Source organism: Pleuronectes platessa, chromosome 24 (assembly GCF_947347685.1).
Source record: "Pleuronectes platessa chromosome 24, fPlePla1.1, whole genome shotgun sequence".
In the NCBI taxonomy this organism is placed as follows: Eukaryota; Metazoa; Chordata; class Actinopteri; order Pleuronectiformes; family Pleuronectidae; genus Pleuronectes; species Pleuronectes platessa.
This window is the reverse complement of record NC_070649.1, coordinates 3721534-3735859: the sequence shown is the minus strand read 5'-3', so window position 1 is coordinate 3735859 and position 14326 is coordinate 3721534. Positions and strand designations below refer to the sequence as shown.

The window sequence follows — 14326 nt, the reverse complement described above, 5'->3', positions numbered from 1 at the left end:
GAAAACACATGTTTTTCCAGATGTGCTTGGATGGTTGTTTCCATCCAGATGTTTAAATATGCAGAAGCTGTAATGAAATAAAAAAAACCTTGCTCATGACGTAGCTTGAATTTTTTTTTTTTTTCTAAAGGGAGGTGTTTGCTCATGTTTTTCAGCCAGATAATGAAAAAGAGATTGTGATCCAGGTATTGCACGGAGCCCGTGCACGTGTATGAGTCACGCAAGATGCTCATCTCCAGAGGTTCAACTCCAGAAGCAGCAGCAGCAGCGTCACTCAACCAGTGTGTTGCCCACACATAGAGAGAGAGAGAGAGAGGGAGAGGGAGGGAAAGAGAGAGGGAGGAGGGCGCCGCTGGATCCCGTCTCTTCGCTGATCACTGTCATTGATCGTCGGGTGCGTCCCCGGAGGATCTCCCCAACCCACACCCACCCACCTCCATCCCAGGGTGCGGAGGACCGAGGGGGAGAGAGAAGAGAGAGAGAGAGAGAGAGGAGACAAATAGAGAGAGAGAGAGAGAGAGAGAGAGAGAGAGAGAGAGAGAGAGAGAGAGAGAGAGAGAGAGAGACCGCTGTGGCCGCAGATGACACGCAGGAAAAAGTGTGTGGGCGGATGAGGAAGTTCACAGCTCGGATTGATGGTTCCACACCTACTGTACTGGGCACTTTTACGCAGCAGCGGCGGCAGCAGCACGCGCCGGGGTCTCGAACCACCGATTCATTGTGATCAGAGGGGATCCGCGCGAGGGAAAATGACAATCAAGTTTGTGGCCACCCTCTGCACACTTCTGCTCATCCGGGGCGCGCGGTGAGTCCGATCCTTCACGCACATGTCGGGTGTTTCTGCTCCCGCGTGTTATTGTTCTTCTTCTGCAGCTTCAAAAGTTGAGGATTTAATGGCAACACCAGCGCTTTGTTATGTGAATGGCTGATAAGGGCTTTCCCCGCACGCACACACTCACACACACACACACACACAGACACACGCAGCAACCATTTACTGCTGCGCCTCAATTCAGAGTCTGGGGTCTGACAATCATTTGCAAAAGGGGGGCGGGGGGGGGGGGGGGTCCAATTCAGATATTACATCATTGCATGCACCCACAAAGTTTCCACGACCAGGGTGACTGACGACCCCCCCCCCTCCGCCCACCTCCCCAGGTCTGATCTACTGGAATATGGCGACGACGACGAGGATCAACACGATACCAGCGTCAATCAGCTTCTGGTTCCCAGGTCGCACCAGGAGGACGCCACACTCATCCTGAACAACCTGCTGAAGGAATACGACAAGACGCTGCGGCCGGACATCGGAGGTAAGGCTGCTGGAAGAGAGAGAGAGAGAGAGAGAGAGAGAGAGAGACCAGTAAAGAAGTTTAGAGCTGATGGTGCTGTCAATCTGTCACTGGTGTGGAAAGATCCTGGAACTGGGACCAATGGATCTGTCCACGGCCCTGCATCATCCTGGTTTTAGTTTCCGCGGTGCTGGGACATACTGGTCTGGAGTACAGCTGTCCGTGGTTCTAAAGGACCCTTGTTAGAATAGGAGCTGTCCCATGGTGATACTGGTTTGGAGTGTATCTGCCTGTGGTGCTGAATTTTGCTGCTATGTATTGGATCTGCCCATGGTGCTGAAACATACTGGTTTGGAGTGTAGCTGTCCTTGGTGGTGAAACACTGGTTTGGAGTATAGCTGTCCGTGGTGCTGAAACATACTGGTTTGGAATGTAGTTGTCCGTGTTGGTGAAACATTCTGGTTTGGGGTTGAGACGTCCCTGGTCCTGAAAGACCCTGGTTAGAATTGGAGGTGTCCATTGTGTGACCAGGAAACATACTGGTTTTAGTGTAGCAGCCTCAAAGATACTGGTCTGTAGTGGATCTGAAATCCCCTGGTATGGCTTTGAGGAGTCCATTGTCCTGGTAGTGGTTTAGAGTATCCATGCTTTTGAAATGCACTGGTTTGGGTTTGGTGTTGATTATAAAGGGCCTCTGGTTTGGGCTTTACTAGACTGGATTTGAGACGTCCATGGTCCTGAAAGATACTGGTCCGAAGTGGATCTGAAATCTACTGGTCTGGGCTGAAAGCAAAAGCTAGGATCACGACCCCCCCCCCCCCCCCCCCCCTCCTTCACCACCATTAGAATCTTCAAGGCAGATCAAACCTCCTCCATTTTTAAATGATGCAGCTTTCCATTAACCAAAGTGTTTTCACATGTCATCACCAGTGATGAAGGTCTTCCACATGAATCTCCAGTGGATTTTGAAAACATCTTTTTATGGAGTCGCTCAAAACATTCTGCACAGATACAGAAAATCAGCAAAAAGGAAAAAAGAGCCAGAGCCTTTCTTGGCAGTGGTTCTGCCGACTGGTGCCATTAAAGAGGAGAGCACAACAGGATGATGTAATAAGAAGAGCGGCAGTCGAACCTCAAAGGAGCAGAAAGGAGCATTGATCCAACAATTCTTCCACCTCAGTCACGCATGACAACTTTTGTTCTCGGATATTTTTACTTTCTTTTGTTAATTTCTGTCATTTCAAGTTTTTTTTTTAAGCGCATGACAGAAAGGTCTCAGTTTGTCGACATGCACAGATCCTGAGGTATTTATATCGGATGTATATCGTATATAGCGTCCGGCCTCCTCTTACACACAGGATCACACACGTGAGGTTGTATGTGTGAGGTTGTGTGTGTGTGAGGTTGTGTGTGTGAGGTTGTGTGTGTGGGGTTGTGTGTGTGAGGTTGTGTGTGTGTGGGGTTGAGGGCCACAGCTTGAGTCCAGAAGCCTGCTCTGATTGCTGCCACATCATTTCCCACGGCGCTTACAGAAGGAATCAGAACTCACGGGGCTCCTCAGAGTTGGAGGGTACAAAGCCTTCCTCCCGGATGCAGGGCGGCCGGCTGCTAATCAAACGGTTGTTGGTTTGATCCCCGGAGTGATCCCAGCGGTGGGCGGCCGACTAGAAAAGTTTCCCTTGCCGTCAACGACCGTCTCATTTATTGTTACCGCCGCATTTCAAGAGCGATTTGGAGAAATCAAGGCGGTGGCTACGTGGCACGTGCCAGGTTCCGACTGGTGATGTGGAAATCCCTCGGTTTAGTATAATGTTGGAGAGATGAGTTTATCAGGGTTCTGTTTCTGATTAACTTCCCTGTGCTCTGGAGCAAAGCTCGGGATGTCAACCAGCATTGACCTCGGCCTTCTCTCGTTCAATATATGAACAAGTCGGTTCATTTGCATCGCGGTGAGAAAATACACAGAGACAAGTACTAACTGGCTTAATCCTCAATGCTACTGCAGACTAAACATTCATGCAGGCAAATATGAACACGCAAACATGAAAAATACATATTTTCACATTCAGTGGGATCTCATTTACCAATTATATGATTATATCTAATGTCCAATGGGCATAAATGTCCATAAATCTGCATAGAAATTGTAAAAGACGGGTTCAAATCTAACCGGGTGTCAGCAGGTTTTTATTTTTGTAGATAATCCTCAGGAGCAAGAGAACAGACGCTGCTAATAGCTGATTGGACTTTAAATAGAGCCAGCTTGTGGACTGGAGCAGCCTGGGAATCAAACCACTGACATTCAGGTTCGAGGACGACCCACATCCGTCTGTTCCGTCCCCTTAACCCCCAGATTAGGGACCTGTTTACCCCTCAAATCAAAGAAAAGAGTAATAACTTTTTAATGTTCTACTATCGATACACTGGTATCCACAGTATCAGACTCTAAAACACCAGAGGATCCGTTTGTGTTTTTATTTTTCCTATATTCCAATTTACTTTTGCTTTGTTAGAGTTTCTTCTTTCAGGCATTTCAGTTTTTTTCCCGTGGAGGCACATTCCTGAATTTACAATCAGCAGCGCGCCCACGAATCAGACCAGTGGTTGATCGACTGGTTTGTGCAAATCATCCGGGAGCTGCTCTACTCTAAATTCTGGAATAAATGCATTTTTTTTTTGTTGTGGTTGCTTCTTAGTTATTTATTTATTTCACCCTTTGGATGCTGCTCTGTTTCCTGCCGCTCACTGCGACACTTTCTCCCCCCCCTCTCCTCACCTACATCCTGACACACATGCCCATCAACACATGGCTGAGGAGGAGTTCGACAACTCAACACAATTTACAGGTTTGTGCGACAGGAAGGGGAAATAGATCCGAAACTACAAGTTGGATCATGAAAACAATTTGAGGGTGTGAACCAGGAAAAAGAGGTCAAGTTACAGGAGCTCTTCATCTCCACCTGAGACCTGTGGCTTCGGGCTTGTGTAGCTGCCACTAGCATAACCACCATTGCATTGTGGGTAATGTCAGTTTTGATGTTTTAATATTTAGGGAACTGAAATCCATGATCGTGTGCAATGACGCAGATTGTTAGAAAGTCAGGGGAACGTTGGAGCTTGTACTGGAGAAGAAAGTACTTCATCTTTCTTAGTACTTCTCAGGTAGTATTCGGCTGGTTTTCCACCAACTGAGAAAGAATCACACGTCTCCTGACGATTGGCAGTCGGGTCTGTTTGCTTCTAATCTCCGTCACTCAGCTTCAGGACTCATGAGCTTGTTTATTAAGTCTCAGTCTGACGTGACACTCGGAGTCAGAGAGTCGCTTGTGAGGGTTTCAGTTTTCCACCGACTTTGGTGGGAGCACTTATCTCCAGATCATTAAGAGATGTGTTCTTCTGGGTTATTTAAAATGACCGAGCTCCATCCTTTCACTGGCAATAAGCCGGTAGCTGGTGGGGGTGGATTCTGTCTTTCCCTCCCAGCTCGGGTTCAGAGAGGCAGTCCTCCTCGTGCAGCGGGAATCTCCCTCCAGCTCTGCCTCAGTAATTAAGGATGAAATTTTGATGAGATCCAGTTGACAAACCTCCGAATCGTCCATGAAATGTTAATGTTGGAGCAGGATAGTGCGAGGCAGTGGAAACACGCGTATGTGAGTGTGTGTTTGTGTGTGTGTTTGTGTGTGTGTGTCTGTGTGTGTGTGTGTGAAAAAGACATATGGACACACGGAGGAGCACACTCAAAAAGGTACACACTTCGGAGATGACGCTGAGTCAAAGACAGATCTGGGACATTTAAGTCATTGTGGAGAAAAAAAAAAGCGGGTTCAGTTAAGAGCTGCTGCAATGACTCTCTGAGAAACACTAACACACACACACAAGCACACACAAAGACACACAATTACAAGACAGTCAGCGACTGAAGTCAGAACAGTGAGGCTCATTCCTGAGATATATTTGGATTTTGTCTAAATCAAAATTATCCTGTTTACACACACACACACACACACACACACACACACACACACACACACACACACACACACACACACACACACACACACACACACACACACACACACACACACACACACACACACACACACACACACACACACACACACTTCTGTTTGCATGTGTTTTCTTAAATTGCGCGCTCCTCTCTCGTTTGTGCTTGTTTATCTGCTGCTGGCTGTGGAACCAGAATACATACAGTTGTTTTTAAAGCCTATCAGAGATTTCTCTGTGTTAATTGGTCCATGCATTTAGAACTGAGCCGTTTGTTTGTATCTCACAGTGAATTAGCTCCTTCGGCGGTTTATGCTACAGTCGAGCAGAGGAGGGAGGAGATGGTTCTGTTCTCCTCTGTTGTGCTGTGAAATCCCACTGTGCAAGATTAGATATACATTTTATTAATTTAATTAGTAATTTTAGGGCTGTAGGCTGGCGCTGTGAAGATTAAATATCACAAACACCACAGATCAACAACAAATATTTGCAAAAATCAGTGAGCCTGTGTGAGAAGACAATCCTGACACGTGACAGACGGGAAACGGAAGAAAACAAATGTTTACGGAGGAAAAAGGAGATTCGAGAACTATTGAGGACGAAGAGGGCGGGATTTATACGTCACTTCCTGCCTCCTACAGGCTCCACCCATACGCCCCCCCTCGCCTGACCTTTCTCGTCCGACCCGGAGAATCTCCTGCAGCATTTGATTATTATGACACAGGAGTCATTAAAACAGGCGAACAGTTCAACTCAGTCCCACGACACCGATACAAAATGTGGAAGTTAAAAAAAAGCCAACTGTATAAATCCCAGATACAGAAGAACAGGGTTATTATCTTAGTTCCTGTGTTTGTTTTCCTCCCCGTCTCTTCCAGGCTGGCGAGGATAGCACTCAGCCTAATCTTCATATAAAGTGGGTGACTGGTCCACTTGTGAAAAAGCGACCCAGATTTCCCCCGAGCAGAACAAGTGTTGAGTCTCACCTTAAACGATAAGAAGCAGTTCGCCTCAGACGAAGATGAGATGCTTCTGTGTCCCTATTGTGTCACTTTCCTTTTGGATTCAAAGTGTGATCGGCGTGCGCGGTGCTGTGGGATCCTCGCGGGCGTGCACGTGGCTTTGTGTGCGCTCGCCGGGGAATCGGGGACGAAGCCGGCTGGAGTGTGAGGCTCTGTGGTGACGTGGGCTCCACAGCCACTCACATCCAGAGTTTGGATCCAGAGTCTGGAAGATGGAGTTAAGTTTAGGTTTGAGCCAGTTTCTGAAAAAAATACACAAGTCTGCCAACAAATTAAAGAAAGCACATTTAAGACGGATTAAAGTCTGTGCCCACGAGTCAACAAACGTACAGACAGAGGCTTTAAAACCTGCAACTGGGACAAACACAGTTTATCTGAGGTCAGCGCCTCTTGCAGCAGTAGTGGTCCGGTGGACTCAGTGGTTTGGGACCAAACTAAAAAGTCAAAGTACATTTCATTTACATTGTTTCTTTAATTTTAGATAGGGCACATTAGTTTATTTAGATTTTTCTTATTATTTGCAGAAGAAAGTGGAGATGCCTCGTGCATCTGTATCAACAGACTCGGACACTGACAGGAGCACTGACACGTGACTGACTGATTCCACAGTTAACCACTTCAGTCAGTTGTGCTTGTCCTCGCTCCTGCTCCAGCTGCTGATCGTGTGAATCCTCGTTTACAGACACCACGGTGGGTCCTTCCAGGAAAAAGCTTCTGTTAAGAAGTTGTCCATGTAAATGTTTCACAGGCAAATAGACAGAAGATGAATCTGCTGAAAAGACAAAGAACGAGTTCCACTGACTGAAACAAGCCAAAGAGAATCTAAACCTCACGATAAATCACTGCTAAGTACATCAGCTTCAGCTTTTTCCACTTTAAATTAATTTTTTCCATAAACCACAGAATTCTAAAATATCTCAAACGTATCGGCTTTAAACTCGGGTCCATTTCATCCTTCATGCAAAACCCGACGAGCCCGACAGCTCCTCAATACGACCGGGCTGCTAATCCAGCTGCTGCTTGTTCTGCGATCACAGCCGGTGAATGAAGCCTGTAATTGTCCACAGCTAACAAGCTATTGATCTGCGCCAACTGACCAGGTTGCTGCAATCATATCGCCCATTATTGCCTCTCTGAATATGTCTGGCGCTCACAGTTGTGTCTTGTGGGTGGAGCTAAAAGGGAAAAGGCCTGCGTGTGCATCTCGATAGGAGAAGTGTTGTTTCTGTGGCACCAACAAGCAGCTGATACCCGACTATCACTACACACACACACAGACACACTACAGTGCACGAGCCACATGTGTGCGTCCACGTGTTCACCACCGAGAAGGTCTTTGATTCAGATAAAAGCCAGGTGTGTGTCAGGAGTAGAAACCAAAGCAGCGCAGAGATCATTGGTTTGGAGCCGTTTCCTCTAAAGTCTCCATCTGTTTCTCTCTCTCACTCTATTGTCTCTTCCCTCTATCCCCCCCCCTCCTCTCACCGTCAACAACTGGAAAGTGCGATGAAGAGCATTTGAGATCCATGTAAATGTCGTAGATCCGATTCATAAATTGCTTGAGGAGAAGCATGAAGGCGGATGATTGGACGTCAATCCTGCAGCCTTCGGTTTCACTAACTTCTGTTTATTTTTCCTCACCAGTTTACGTCAGGAGCTGCGTCTCCCGCTGGTTTCATAAAAGATTCAGAAGCAATCCTTTATTTGACTAAGGCAAAATCTGCTTTGAGAGATCATATTCTACATTTCAAACGTGAAATAGAACCACATAAATATCTGTTTATATATATATAAATAGGGTTAGATATATAGATATATAGGTTACAGATATATAACCTGTTAGATATAGATATATAGGTTAGATATATATCCAACACGAATGGCCACATGGAGAGTAAAGGTTTCTTTTTTTAACAGAGGACAAGATGGAGAATGTCCCTTGAATGTTTGAAGGTCTCCAGCACTAATTATGATTCCAACCACCAGTTGATATTAGCGGATGACAGGAAACTGAACAGCAAACAGACGGAGAAACAGGAGTGAACACAGAACCTCATTGACGCGGGTATCGAACCAACCACAGAAAACTCAGCCTCAGCCTTACTCTGTGTTAGCAGCTTTAAACTACACAGCAGATTAACATATTCTAAAGTTTACAGACGGGTTTAAACAGTCACATGTGCAAGTCAGTATTTGTGGGTAACTTATTTTGTAGTGGCAGTGCGGTGCCCTTTAAAGGCTCCATCCACGTGTTGCCTCATGTGAACTAATTACGGTGTGTACATGATGATAGAGAATTTGTTTCTTGGCTGAATTAAGTGCAGAATTTCCCTGCAAGTCAGTCAGTGAGAGATATTTTCCACATCGAGCGCAGAAATAATTAAACCCTGTGATAGGAAGCATATTTCTGGGACTTCTCGGCTTCTGTTAATGGTGTTCCTCCGAGCTGTGGGTCGGTACGACATCCCATTAGTCTCGACAAACTCCGAAATGTGTGTTTTTGTGACTGTGACTAGAAAGCAGGAGCCACCGCTATTTTGTGCCAAAGACACAAATTGTATTTCCCCTATATCCCTGAGTAGCTTCCATCAGCTGACGTGGCTTTGATGCTCTTTGATCTGCGAATGGGAAGATGAATCTTTGCCTGAAAAGGTGGTAACTCACAAACAGAGGTGTGTTTTAGGGTTGAGTCCCCCCCTCACTAATGAACACGAGTGTGTGTGTGGCTTCTTCACGAGATCACAGAGTGTGCGAGCTCCCTCTCTGTTTCACACTCTCCAGCATCTGAATTTCTAACGTTCACACAATCAACAATTCAGAAATTACAAATTAAAAAAACAGCGAAGCCTCATTTGAATGTGAAAACATGCATCAAGGCTCATTCTGAAAATCTGCGTGGTCCTATTTTCTAATTGACAATTTTCTGATTGAAAGCATCACGTTGGAATCATTAGACACAGATAATGAATTGGCGTAATATTTTCTTAACAGGGCATCGCTCTCATCATGTAACCACTCAGCTGGATCGACATCAGCCCCGAGAATATGAGGAGGTAATTAAAATGAATTATCCGTCATCATTTGAATTATATAAAACTGGTGTTTGTGTGACTGGAGACGAGCACCAGTTTAAAAATCCCACTGATGAGCCCTCACCCTAAACACCCTAAATTACTCACGTTAACTTTTGGATTAAGGTGGAATACTATAGATTTAGGGTTGAAGATTTAATGATGCCGACGTATGAATGAATCAATGGATGTAGAAGCAAGTTACTGTGGCTCTTTAAAATAAAAAAAGCCACAAACTGCAGCACTTTCATGGTCCCCAGAGGATGACTCCCTAGGATTACCCTCTGGCGCCACCAGCAGGTCAACTGTTTGGCTTTAGGTGACCCCTCTCACCGCTGGTTCCCAGTTGATTCATCACAATGATTTCTTTACTTTCCCTGGAGTCTTTACAGTGCAACTAAATAAATAAATAATGACGATTTGATCTGCTAAACATCAGTGTGTTACCATCGTTGGTTGTCATGGTGACACTGTGTGCAGCAGACACACAACACAACCCGCCGCCCCCACAAGCTGCAGCTGCACAGTGTGTGATGGCCACAGTCTCACAACCAAACCACTGCTGCACTGGTTTTGCCGTCAAACTAAGTTCATTCATTTCCCAGTCTCCTTCCTTTCACCACACAGGTCAATGGCATTTTCAGTGGACGAAGTAAATCATGACAGTTTGTTTCTTTGATGTCGAGATTTGTTTTCACCTCTTGTGTTAAAATGTTTGTTTGTCTTACCTGTGAGCGTGGAGGGGGGAGGTCCCTTCCTTCCTGGTTTGGCGAGAGGTGTGGCTAAGGCAGCCGATTGGGATAAACCATGTGCTGCCATGGGGGGGATTTGTATTCGTGTCATTTCCACAACTTTGATCCTCGTGTTTCTTTTCCACAATACTTTTTCATGTTGTTCAGCAAACGACAATAAACAATGTCTCCTCTTCGTCTGGATGTTATTGTTGTTGTTTTGTAAAGTGCACGTGGGGAATGTGTGCAGACTTTATCAAGCTGCAGTGGCAGGAAGATGGAAGAAACACGTTTTTATCCCAAGGTCAAGGTCTAATTGTTTTGGAGAGTTTGGTTTTAGCTGCTGTATAAAACAGGCTGAAACGTCTTGATTGACAGCTGACTATCCGACGTACGATTGGCTGAGGGATCCTGACTGGATGCTCTGTGATCCCAGCTCCCTGAGATCTAATCTGATGTAACATTCAGCTCAGTGCTGCTTTAAAGAAACACCACCTAAAAACTCACAGAGTTCCCCCTGTAGTAGAATAGTTACCCTTTCCACCCCCGCCTCTGATCTTTGCCGGTTGTGGGGCTGACTCGGCCCTTGGCAGGCCTCCTCTCCTTGATCCTCACAGAACTGACACTTGGCAGGGCGCTGACACCTCCACAGGTTGAGTGCACAATTCCCAGATGAGCCGCCCAGAGATTTCAAGACCGGCGATGTTTCATTAGCTGAAGAGGAGTTTAGATTTCTGGCAAACGCTCCTGCTCTCGTCTTAAAGAAGCCGGGGTAGCCGAGCTGACATTCACCTGCGGGGAGGAGAAGCAGGAACACCTGACACACACACACACACACACACACACAGACACACACGGAGCACATGCATGGATACACTTGCACACAGACAAGCTGGCGGCTGGAGTAACCTTTGATGAACTGCATGAAACAAGTTCCTTTGTTTTTCTGTGTTCTTGAGGTTAATAGTATTTTTCCTTAGTTTTTTATATTCAAGTGTTATTTTCTTAAAAACATTCTTGGGTGACATCTTGTCTCTAATATAAATTATAGAAATATATTAGCCTTTCATCAAATGTCATGTGACTTCCTCAGCTGACGACCTCACTTCCTGACAAGCTGCATATTAAATGCTGGATGCATATTTTTTTCATGTTGATGTCTTCTATGGTTCATGGCACGTGGGACATCACGTTTTCATGGTGACGTCTTCCTGTGTGTCGACAGGCATTGTGGTTTCATTATAACTTAACCTCATTTGTTATTTTAGAACAAATCAATAAGATGTTCAACACTTCGTTAAGGGTTAAACATGTGGAACTTCCTGCCCAGTGCAAACCAGTATGTCACATTTTCTCAGTTATTTTTGTAACAAACACACAACATGTTTATTGAGATAAACAGAAGGTCGGAAGACGATATTTGGCTTCTCTTGAAAACAGTTAATTCCTCTCCGATGGGGGTTATGGAGCTCGTCTCTTCATCTCTTCAGCGTGGCTGTGTTAATGGGAAACCCCAAAAGGATGATCCCACACTGCGATCGGAAAGTGAAGTGCATTAGGTGGTAATAAGACCAACCTGGCTCCGGATCATGGCTGACACGTCCCCCCCCATCCCTGTGAGCTCTGAGCATTTAATCGATTTCCATCTGTGGCTCCCGTGTCCCCTCCAGCCAAAGAGCCGGTGTTTAGCCGTGGATTGGGGGGGGGGGGGGGGGGGTATTGGCAGTTTGCACCTGCGTGTTTAAGCCAAGTGAGGAACAAACGAGAGAGAGGCCATTTTGTTAAGTTTGTGAAGCTTCTCTCGTGTTTCTGTCTTCAGATCTAATGGAAGATTTTAATGTTTATCATGAAAATAAACCAATAGAAGTGCAGAATTTGAAGTTATCATCATCATCACCATCATGAGATACAGAAAATAGACCCTCATAAAACTAAGTGCCTTATAAAAACCAATAAAACCAGGAATACGTCCACCAAGGAGGTTATGTTTTCTTCAGAACAAACCACAACAACAACAACAGGCAAGAAGAATACAAATCGTACAAATCATTTTAACGTCTTGTCAGATGCTGCTTCACCTCCAATGGAATTTACACATTGGCTATTAGCCATTATCCAAGTTTCCAGCAGAGGGCAGCGTTCTAAATACTACGCAGTAGTAGTTAAAATAACTATCTGCAGGGAAGCAATTTTCTTTCCTGGACTTGGAGATGCATTGATTGAGCCAAATTAAGGAATGTGTCCAATCATAGCTTGCGGCTGGAATCATGTGGGGAACCGATCATTGCAGACACAGAGGGACAGTGGTGTCCACGCAGCTGGTTGTCCCACTGGAAACTGTTTTAATGTGGAACGCCATCTGCTCTCGGCCCTGATTGGACGGTAGAACTGAAAAGTCCCCCGCACGTCCTCACGATCTTTGTAATTCTTCTATTTCTAACTTTTATTAAATCCTGAGCAACTTTTTCCAACAAGTTACTTCTACAAGCTCATCCTCCACATTAGCTTGCTCGGCTTTAGGCCACTTCAATGGCTGTGATTGCACCGGGGGACTGGGACATGCTGCATTATTCATTGTTTACCTGATGGACACAGAATCAAATCAGATCCCGAGGACGTCTCCAGTCCTGATGGGACACGGCGATTTTTGTTTCCCTCGTGTTAAACTGACAAAGTTGCTTGTTTCACTGAGGACGTCCCTCCTCCGCCCGGCTCCGGACAGTTTAATGACTTGTTTGGGAGTGTGTGACTAAAAGCAACTAATATTCCATCTCTCCCCCTTTTCAAAGAGATTATGGCATTAACCTCTGTGGTGGCAGACTCCCAGGCACTATTAGCATTCTTATAAATAGATGCTGTTGTGGTTCTTCACACAGTTTCCTGGGATTAGCCCGAGTCGAGCCTGAGAGCTTCTGTTTTTCACAGTTATCTTTCAACAGGGTGTTTGGACAAAGTGTCTGTTACTTCAGAGGTGTCACATTCACTTTCCATTCAGTCCAACTCACAAACTAATTAATACAATAAAAGGATGATACGCTTGTAATTTACCGACGTTAGCAGGTACAAGCAAAGCGGGTTGTTGTGACTGTTTCATTATTCTCGCCGTATTAATGGGAATTGAATTGAGAGATGATTTCCACAACGCCCTCCTCGCTGCGTGCACAAATGTGTGTGCTTGTGTTTGACAAGGATCGCCCCCCCCCCCCCCCCCCCCCCCCCCCCAATTGCATGCTGGTGATTCACAAGCACTGAGACCTTTGCCTTTGCCTGCTTCTCATTAAACCCTCTGCAGAATTGAAATACCGTCCTTACCCTGATCTGTTATATTAGATTTAGGGACCTGAATGCAGTCTGTGCTCAGCCCCCCCCCTCCCCACGCACACACCTACACAGTCCAACCACAGACACACAAGCACGGCTCACGCCCACGCAGCAGGTCAATCAATATCTGTCTGATGGGCGAGTCTTTTCATTAAGACTTACATAACTTTTTTTTCTTTACGCATTCATGAAAGGAAATATGAGTTTTTATCCTGCGAACACCTGAGGTGGTGTTTTATCTCCAGACGAGTGTTTCTGTAACGTGGGCTCTCGCTCGGGGTGATGAAGCAGCCGCACTCCTCAATTTAAATAGTGTTTGTTTATACAGGGAGGATTTGCTGAGCAAACGCATGGCAGCAATATCCTGCTTCGTATTAAGTAGATATACAGTTTGCACAGAGCCGAGCAGTGGAGTGGACTTCTCCGGCACTGGATCAACATTAACGAGGATATGCAGCAGTTCTCTACTTGAAGCAAATTCAATCAATAAGAGTTTCTAATGATAATAACAATCGGAATCCAGAGCTGAGAGCTTTACAGGCGGTTTCAGCTCAATGACAGTCGTCTCACAGTGTTTGTTTCACGGGTGTTTTCAGTGAATAAACTCCAAACACCCATTCTACAGTTCGTGCTCGGCACTCAACAGGAGACTGATGCACTCAGCAACATTCACGAGAATGAAATGAAGCTGTTAGCAGATAAAGAGCCGGGCATTTCCCTCAGGAGGAGACCAAAACAGAGCTAAAAGAAAGGTGTTGAGATGTTGGACTAAGAATACTGTTGGGGATTTTGGGCCTTTTTTCTGGATTACTAGGTTTGTGTGTGAAATAAACACTAGAATTCCACCATAACAGGAGAAGCTTGGTCTCAGAATCAATCTCAGA

At 45.6% G+C, this 14326-nt stretch overlaps 1 pseudogene; it reads left to right on the top strand.

Moving 5' to 3' along the window:
* The first annotated feature begins 740 nt into the window (after window positions 1–740).
* Window positions 741–14326, top strand: part of LOC128431337 (gamma-aminobutyric acid receptor subunit gamma-3-like) — a 39672-nt pseudogene continuing 26086 nt past the window's right edge.